Genomic DNA, 8,548 nt, shown 5'->3' with positions numbered 1-8,548 from the left:
CCCAACAAGCTCAAATCCAAGTTCTCATTCTAATTCTTGATTGCTTTTCACATATATGAGAATAAGTTTTATACCCACACTCTTAAGTCTTCCCTTCTTTAGGCTGAATAACTTTCATTATGTCTAATATACTTTCAAAATCCTTCAAGGGTTCACTTTAAATCGTTTTTTCTCATCTTAATATATTGCCCAGATTCCCATATGTGGTCAAACCAGAATAGACCAGATTGAAACTCTATTAGCTATGTGACAACATTTTATTTTAGTTCCAGCTGAATGAAGTTGGTGAACTGGAATATATGCAGCATTTTCTTTTTCATATTCTAAATCACCAAAAATGATAGAAAGAGTCTAAAAACAAATGCTTAAACTGTTACTGGGTTGCAAACATGTTATGGTTTTGATATGAGCTCCTGCGTTTCTACAGGGATATTCAGAGGTGAAATGACTGTGTTGTGAAAGCTGTAGCCTAATCAGTCCACACTAGTTTAAATGGCCCGACTGGATGGTAACTGTAGGTATGTGTGTGTGACTGGAGAAGGTGCGTTACTGGGGGTATGCCCTGGAAGCGTTCATCTTCCCTGTAGCCCCTTCACCATCCTCCCTCTGCTTCCTGGCTCTCCTGAGCTGAGCTAACTTTCCTCCGCTGAGCCCTTTCCCCATGATGCACTACCTCACCTTGGGCCCAGAGCAAAGGAGTCAGTCATCTGTGGACTGAGATCTCTGAAACTATGAACCCCAAATAAACGTTTCCTCCTCTAAATGGTTCTTGTTGGATGTTTTGGTCACAGCAACATAAATTTAAACAAAACACAAAGAGGAGACTTTGTACATCAAAAATGTGAAAATTATTTAATCACAAAAAAATAAACAAGATTGAAGAAACTAGTTAAAGGCATTCAAATGATGGGATATTATGTAGTCATTGATAGGAATAAGTACATTCATTTGAACTAATATGGAAAATACATACAAGGTATATTGCTAAGTTGGGCTTGGTGGCACACACCTGTAATCCCAGCGACTCTGGAGGCTGAGTCAGGAGGATGGCGAGTTCAAAGCCGGCCTCAGCAAAAGCGAGGTGCTAAGCAACTCAGTGAGACCCTGTCTCTAAATAAAATACAAAATAAGGCTTGGGATGTGGCTCAGTGGTCAAGTGCTCCTGAGTTCAATCCCCAGTATCAAAAAAAGAAAAAAAAAAAAAAAAAAAAGAAAGTAAAAGAAAGAAAGAGAAAGAAAGAAAGGAAGGAAGCAAGGAAGGAAGGAAGGAAGGAAAAAGGAAAGAAAGAAAGATATACTGCTATGGAAAAAAGAAAGGTGAAGAACCATGTATATTTGTAAAATTCAGAAAAATGCATTTGTAGATACATATTTATACCAGAATATACTTTTATAAGTAAATGATATCAAATGTTATTAAGAATTAACTCTTGGGGCAAGGAATAGTGGGTAGGAAGTATAAGAATGAGTAGCATTCACTTTTCATTTTATAATTTTTGGAGTTTTATAAATTTAAACAAAATACCTTTTTATGTTAAGAGGGACAGACGTTGTGTTGTCTCATTTGTACTTCTTTGCTGGAAAAATAAAAACCCATATTATAAACAGAGTTTTATAACAATTGCCTTTTTATCAACCATGTCACACAGTTGATTCAGGTTGAGTCAGAATGTTCAGGCCTTTTCTGCCCAGTGTTCCGTTAGTGTTTGCTGGCTGACAGCTAATTAATTGAACAAAAGGAATTGGAGAAGCAATATGCAAAGGCAACCACTGTGAAAGATTTTCAGATACATTTTTCTTCCTTTCAGAACTCTATGTATTCATGTCCATTTTAAAAAGTTCCAATGTGGTACAGAAGGAATTTTGTATCTTGTAAGAACCAGGAGCTAGAAGCATAGGCCAGTACAGGCATTCCTTAACTTATGATGGGGCTCCATCCAATAAATGCATTGTGAGCTGAAAATATCATACGATGAAGATGCATCTAATATACCTAAGCTACTGAATGGTATAGTTTAGCAACACAGTAGACTGTGGTTTCTAGTAATCATGTGGCTGACTGGGAGCTTCTGCCCAGCAGGCAAAAGAGTATCTCACTGCATATTGCTAGTCTGGAAAAGATTGAAACTCCAAATTCAAAATATATTTTCTACTAAATATATATTGCTTTTGCACCACTGTAAAGTTGTAAATTAAGTCAAGCTTTCTTAAACTGGTACTACCTGTATAGGTTAGGAAGCTGATTTGGTGGTGTAGGCAAGAGGTGATCAGAGTGAAAACAGAAGAGGTGAGCAACATGAAGAGGTTTGAGATATATTTTTGGAAGTGTAATTAGCAGGTCTTGGTGATAAAAGACTTCTGGTTAATAATGAGGGAATAAAATTTATGATGATAATTGTTGACACATGAGAAGTACTACAGGTTTCTATCTATAGTAATGAGAAGGTCATAAAGTGGAGGAAAGGAGATATAAACAATACCATGCTTTGGCATAAATCAAACAGATTCCCACAATGGTGATTATTTTCTGAAGACTACTTGACAGCTTTGGTTTTAAAGACTTGGGTCTGAGTCACCTTTCTACCACGTACATGAACTTAGGCTTGAATTGGTCTTTTTTTTTAACTCTGTGTGTGTGTGTGTGTGTGTGTGTGTGTGTGTTTAGTTGTAGAAGGACACAATACCTTTATTTTAATTATTTTTATGTGGTGCTAAGGATTAAACCCAGGACTTCACACATGCCAGGCAAGTGCTTTACCACTGAGCTACAACCCCAGCCCTCTGGTCCTTTTTTCTTTTAAGTGGAGATAAAAAATAACCTAGTTCACAAGTTTCTAATGAGAATGAAATCAGATAATATATGTGAAAAATTCCTTTAGAAAACAGAAAACACCATTCAAATATTAATTTTTAATATTATTACTATTATTTTAAAACAGTAAAATTAACACCTTCCTCTACTAAAATTCCTTACCAGCAACATTTCACACTGTATATAATCTCCAAACATTAACAGGTTTCTGTGTATCTCTGTGTATCTTCTACACTCTGTCTTTTGAAGATTTATTCAAAAGTACTTCTAACCATAGTTAACCCATCTTAATTGCTACATAGTATTTCATTGAATGAATAAACACCTATGTATTTATCCTTTCTCCTAGTGAAGTATACTTAGAAAGTTCTCATTTTTTCACTATTACAATGCTTTAAAAATATTCTCATGTATTCTTGTACAGATATGTGAGTTTCTTGCAATAATTTGTGTGTTTCTCAGTTTTTCATCTCTGTAACTAAAATATCTGATAAAGACCACTTGGAGGAGGAAACGTTCATTTTGGCTCATGGTTTCAGAGGCTTAGTCCATGGTGGTCCAACTTCATTGCTCTTGGCCAAAGGTGAACATCATGGAGGAAGGGCAAAGCAGAGGAGCTCTGCTCTGTTCATGGCCACCAGGAAGGAGGAAGAAAAGGAAAAGGGGGAAGGGTTCACAGGAAAGATAAACCTCTCCAGGGCATACCCCCAGTGACCCATCTCCTCCAGCCATGCCCCACTTGCCTACAGTTACCACCTAGTCCATTCAAACTAGGATGGATCAATTAGATTATAACTCTCATAATCTAATAATTTGCCCTCTGAATTAACAGGAACTTTTGGGAGATACCTCATATCCAAACCATAATAGTTTGGATCTACAGTGTCCTATAAAGGCCCATGTGTTAAAGGCTTGGTCCCCAGCCTGTGGTATATTAGAAGCTGGTTGGAATCTTTAAGAAGAGTTTCGGTGAAAGAAGTTAGGTCACTGAGGCTATGCCCTTACTGTGAATTTGGGGACCTCAGCCCCTTCCTCTCGCTCTTTGTGCTTCCCAGTCACCATGAAGGTAAGTAGCTGTGTTCTACCATTTGTTCCCTGCCAAGATGTTTTGCCTTACCATAGGGTCAAGCAACCATGGTCTAAAACCTCTGAAATGATGAGTCAAATAAATGTTTCTTCCCTTTAAGATGATTTTCTCAGACATTTTGACTAATAAACTTCTCTAAGGTACATAACTAGGAAACAGTAACACTGTAGGGCATAAAATTCTTCAGTTTTGTTGGGTATTGTAAATGTTCTTAGAGTGTTCGAAGCAATTTATACACTTATCAGTAATGTATGGAGTTCCTGATTCCTCAAAGCCTTACAGACATTTAATATGTTAAATTTATAAAACATTTGCTAAATCTAATGAGGGTAGGAATAGAGATGGGATGTCTTTGTTGTTTAAATTTGCATTTTAGTGGAATTACAAAGTGTCTTTCACACATTTTTTTTAACCATTCATATTTTCTCTTTGGTTAATTGTCTTTTTGTATCACTTGCCTATTTCAGTAGGACAATTGTCTTTGTAATAATTTTTTTTTAATTTCAGATACAAAGTCCTTTTTGATTATTAGCATGGAAGTATTTCTTCCCAGTATGTGACTTGAATTTTAAAATGGTTTATGGTTTCTTCCATTTTAGACTTTTTAAAAAATTTTACAGATTTTATAAATATTTTCCATTAAGATTTAGACATTTTACATTATGTTAACATATCATTTTCTAGACCTTATTCATAAGTTTCCTAATAGTAATCTTCTCTTTTAAATTTGTCACACATTTAATGAAGAATTTAATTGGAACTTTTTTTTTTTTTTGGATGTTATGAGTTAAGGATATAATTGTTTTCTATGTGAATAGTTATCATGGCATCATTTATTTAGTCCATTTTTTCCTTTTCTCACTAATAATACTTGTAAAGTTTTCATATACTCATGTCTATTCTGTTTTGATAGTCAATTTTTTCATCCTTAGATTAATATCTCACTTTGTATATTACCATAGAGTCATAACAAATCTATAACAAAATGAAACATCTTGCTTTCTTTTCAGAATTGTGAAAAACTTGTTTCTTTCCTTATAGTCTTCCATATGAATTTTAGAATCAAAATTTTCAAGTTTTATGGGAAATAAATTTCCTTGGATTTTTAAATAAAATTCCATTGGATAATAGTTTTATGTTTGTGACAATATCTTTATCATAGTGAGTCTTCCCATTTATTAACAGAATAGGTCTCACCATTCATTTAAGTTTTCTTATTCTCTTCCACATTTCTTTAAAATTGGGCACACATAATTATTAAAATTTATTACTAGCTTTCTTATAACTTTTGTTGCTATTTTAAATTATATGGTTTTGTTCCATTTTATTATTCATATTAATAATATAGAGAAATAATATTAATTTATTAGATTAATATTTTGTTCAGTAAAATTACTGAACTTTACATTAATAATGACAAAGGTTTTTTTTTTTTTCTTTTTTAGGCCTTAATAATTTTTTCCCTCCAAATTCCTGATTTAATAAGGACTTGTTTATTTTGAGAAAAAAGATCCCAAACATCAGGCTGTTCACAAAAATAATAACCCACAGTATCAACTTTAGAAAACAATGAAGACTATTACACTAATTATTCTTCTAGAGGATGTATTTAACATGCCAACTCTCATTCACAAAAATACATTGTTCCATTTGTGTTGAACAGCCCTACACAAGACTATTATGTGGGGATAACACACATAACTCTAACTCAAAGCTGCTCTCAGTTGCTACAACTAAATGAGATTGCCTTTGCAGTTAGGGAAGCAACTACTGAAATCATGTATAAATGGAAAGAACTATACTCCCTGCATCACAAGAGATTATTTTGGAGACAGTTGATAAAAATCATACATCCTTTTTATTGTTAAGTCATAAAGACGTATCAAAATTAAAAGCAAAAATTACCGGTTAAGACTTAACAAAACTACTAGGAGTGCCAAAGGAACTGAAAATGGAACTAGGCGCAGGGCAATATGAATTAATGAACATGGGAAGGACGAAGATAGAGAGAACAGTGAGCATGTGTTGAAGAAATTAAGGGAGAGGATCTGGTGAAATTTTGATCTTAGACAAGTGCCTAGGTAAAGAAACAATGGGATAAGATTTCTAAACCCCACTATGTGCTTAAGAGTCATCCTTCCTTCCTCTGCCTCTTTTTCATCATTCTTGATCAACTCCAGCTGGTCATCCCCCATCTTAATTATCATCATCATCCAGTAGGTCCCCCTCCTCAGCAGAGTCATCTGCACCCCCCTCAGACTCCATCTTCTCATTAGTTTCATCTTTGTTCAGAGAGTGACTGCTCTGCTCCTCTTCCGATTGATCATTCTTTGCCTCTAGGGCTTGTTTGCTCTGCTCCTTTGCAATTTTTTCCAGGCTTTCCAGAAGGGAATCCACTTTTTGTTTTATTTGGGTCAGTTCCTTCTTCGTGGCCTGAAGGTCATCTCCTTTCAACTTTCCAGACTTGGAAGAAGATCCCTGCTGTTCACTCTTAGAATTGAAGCCACTTTTGCCCCTTCGGGAGGTGTTTCCTGATTCACCTGGTGGTTAAAGGGCACTACAGCCCTAGCATTATAGGGGGAAGAGGAGGAACACGTGCTGGGTAACATCCTGTCACAGTAATCACGTTGAAAGTCATAGTCCAAGTCAAAAGAGGAGCCGTACATCTCCGCTGCAGATCATTTCACACCAGCTTTTCCTTTGTTCACTTTTGGCTCTGCAGCCAGATTAATATCTAAAACTTAACGGGCAATTATTCTGCCATCCTTTCCTGCTACAGCAGCCGGGGCGTTTCTCTCATTAACATAATGGACAAAGGCAAAGCCCTTATAGACAGAGCAACCCACAATTTTGCCATGCTTCGAGAAGATTGCCTCCACATCAGACTTCTTGACCACCAGAGTGTTGAGATTCCCAATGAATACACGGGAGTTCACGGAGCGTGGATCTGTCTTGTTGGTAACGTTGCTAGCCATGGTGATTGATGAGGTTTCGCACAAAGGCCCAAGGATGTAGCTGAAGATCAAAAAAATCTCACAGGAGAGGGGAGAGAGAAGAGATTCGATTCTGAATCTCCTACTCCCAGATTCTATGTGAAGAAAATATCAAAATAAATTTAGCATCAATTGCACATACCCTTTGTAACTTAATTTTCTCACTTAATATAAGTTGAGTTTTTCCATTGCCATCAAATATTAGTAAAGAGAGTAATTTTTAATTATTACAACATATTTCATGTCACAAATAATGTTAAAATGAGAATATATTCATTTCTGACTCTTTCCTTAGCATAAATTCTTACAAATGGAACAATGAGAACAAGGGAAACATGTATGTGCCGCAAGGTGGCCACAACCGCTCAGCCTTCGTCTCTTCACTAGGTGTTAATAAGTTTTAATCATGTTTTTAACACAATGTTTGGGGAAAAAAGAGTGATTGTACATATCCCTGTTAGATTGATTACTAAATAATATTTCTTTACTATTGCCACTAAGAATAAATTTGTTTTATATTGAGCATGATATTTGTTCTAGATTTTTGGTAGGAAGAATTTATTAGGTTAAAGAAATTTCATTCCTAATTTTCTAATAGCTTTTATCAAGGAATAAGGATCATTTTTAATCTAGTGATTTGTTTGGATCTACTTAAATGATCATTCCTTTCCTCCTTCAATCTGTCATTAATTTTTGGATTTTTTTTTTTTTTTTTTTTGGTGGTGCTGAGAACTCAGGGCTTTATGCGTGCCAGGCAAGCACTATACCACTAAGATACATCCCCAGCCCTGATGATTCTTTTTAAGGAGTCTGTCTCCCTCATTCTAATGTATTTCTGTAGATTGTTGAATTTGTTTTAGGATTATTTTTATTTCACATTTTTTACATGTTTTTTCATAAGATTTGTCTGAATTTTCCTTTTTCTTGTATACTATTTATTTACTATGAAATATAAATTAACCTTCTATAAGGCTACATCTACCTTTTTATTTTTAGCAATTTATATAAAACAGATTGAACTTGATAATACAATAAGACTCATCTGTAAGTGTTTGTGTATGTAAGTGTTTGTGTCTTTTGGGTGGACATGAATGGGGAAGAATTTAATTGCATTTATTAAATGTCTTTAATATTATTTACTTAAGTTTTTCACTTGTGTTTGTCAATATCCATGATCAATTTTACATGTAAATTTTTTTATTTGATTTGATTTTTTTTCATTAAACGGACTGAATATTTTATTATTTGCAAAACCTCTACTCTATGTTAATTTATAAACCTTTCCAGAGCCAAATATTGTTTATTTGCCTTTTCTCTGATTTATTAATCATCTTTGACAGAGATTTATCTATTTTATTCGTCCTGTCAAATAACTCGTTTGTCTCAATTTTGTTCTTGTTCCACACTTTATCAATTTCTGTTCTCATCTCTAGTATCTTATTAATTCTACATTGTTTAGGTTTGCCCTGTTATTTTTTTCCCCTAGCTTTTTGAGTTGAACATTCAACTCATAAATTTTCAATCTTTCTTGACTTTTAATAATTTATTGCTACAAATTTAAGTACTTATTTAGCTACAGCACACAAGAAATGTAATTTGTTTCTTACAAGGATGCTTTTGGTAAATTCCATTTTCATTTTCTTTTTCACAAATACA

At 34.4% G+C, this 8,548-nt stretch overlaps 1 pseudogene; it reads right to left on the bottom strand.

The window, feature by feature from the left end:
- Window positions 1-5,800: 5,800 nt before the first annotated feature.
- Window positions 5,801-6,886, bottom strand: LOC124971611 (heterogeneous nuclear ribonucleoproteins C1/C2-like; annotated as a pseudogene).
- Window positions 6,887-8,548: the final 1,662 nt, after the last annotated feature.

The sequence above is a fragment of the Sciurus carolinensis genome, chromosome X (assembly GCF_902686445.1).
Source record: "Sciurus carolinensis chromosome X, mSciCar1.2, whole genome shotgun sequence".
In the NCBI taxonomy this organism is placed as follows: Eukaryota; Metazoa; Chordata; class Mammalia; order Rodentia; family Sciuridae; genus Sciurus; species Sciurus carolinensis.
The sequence above is the reverse complement of the archived record's forward strand: the minus strand, read 5'-3'. Positions and strand labels throughout refer to the sequence as shown.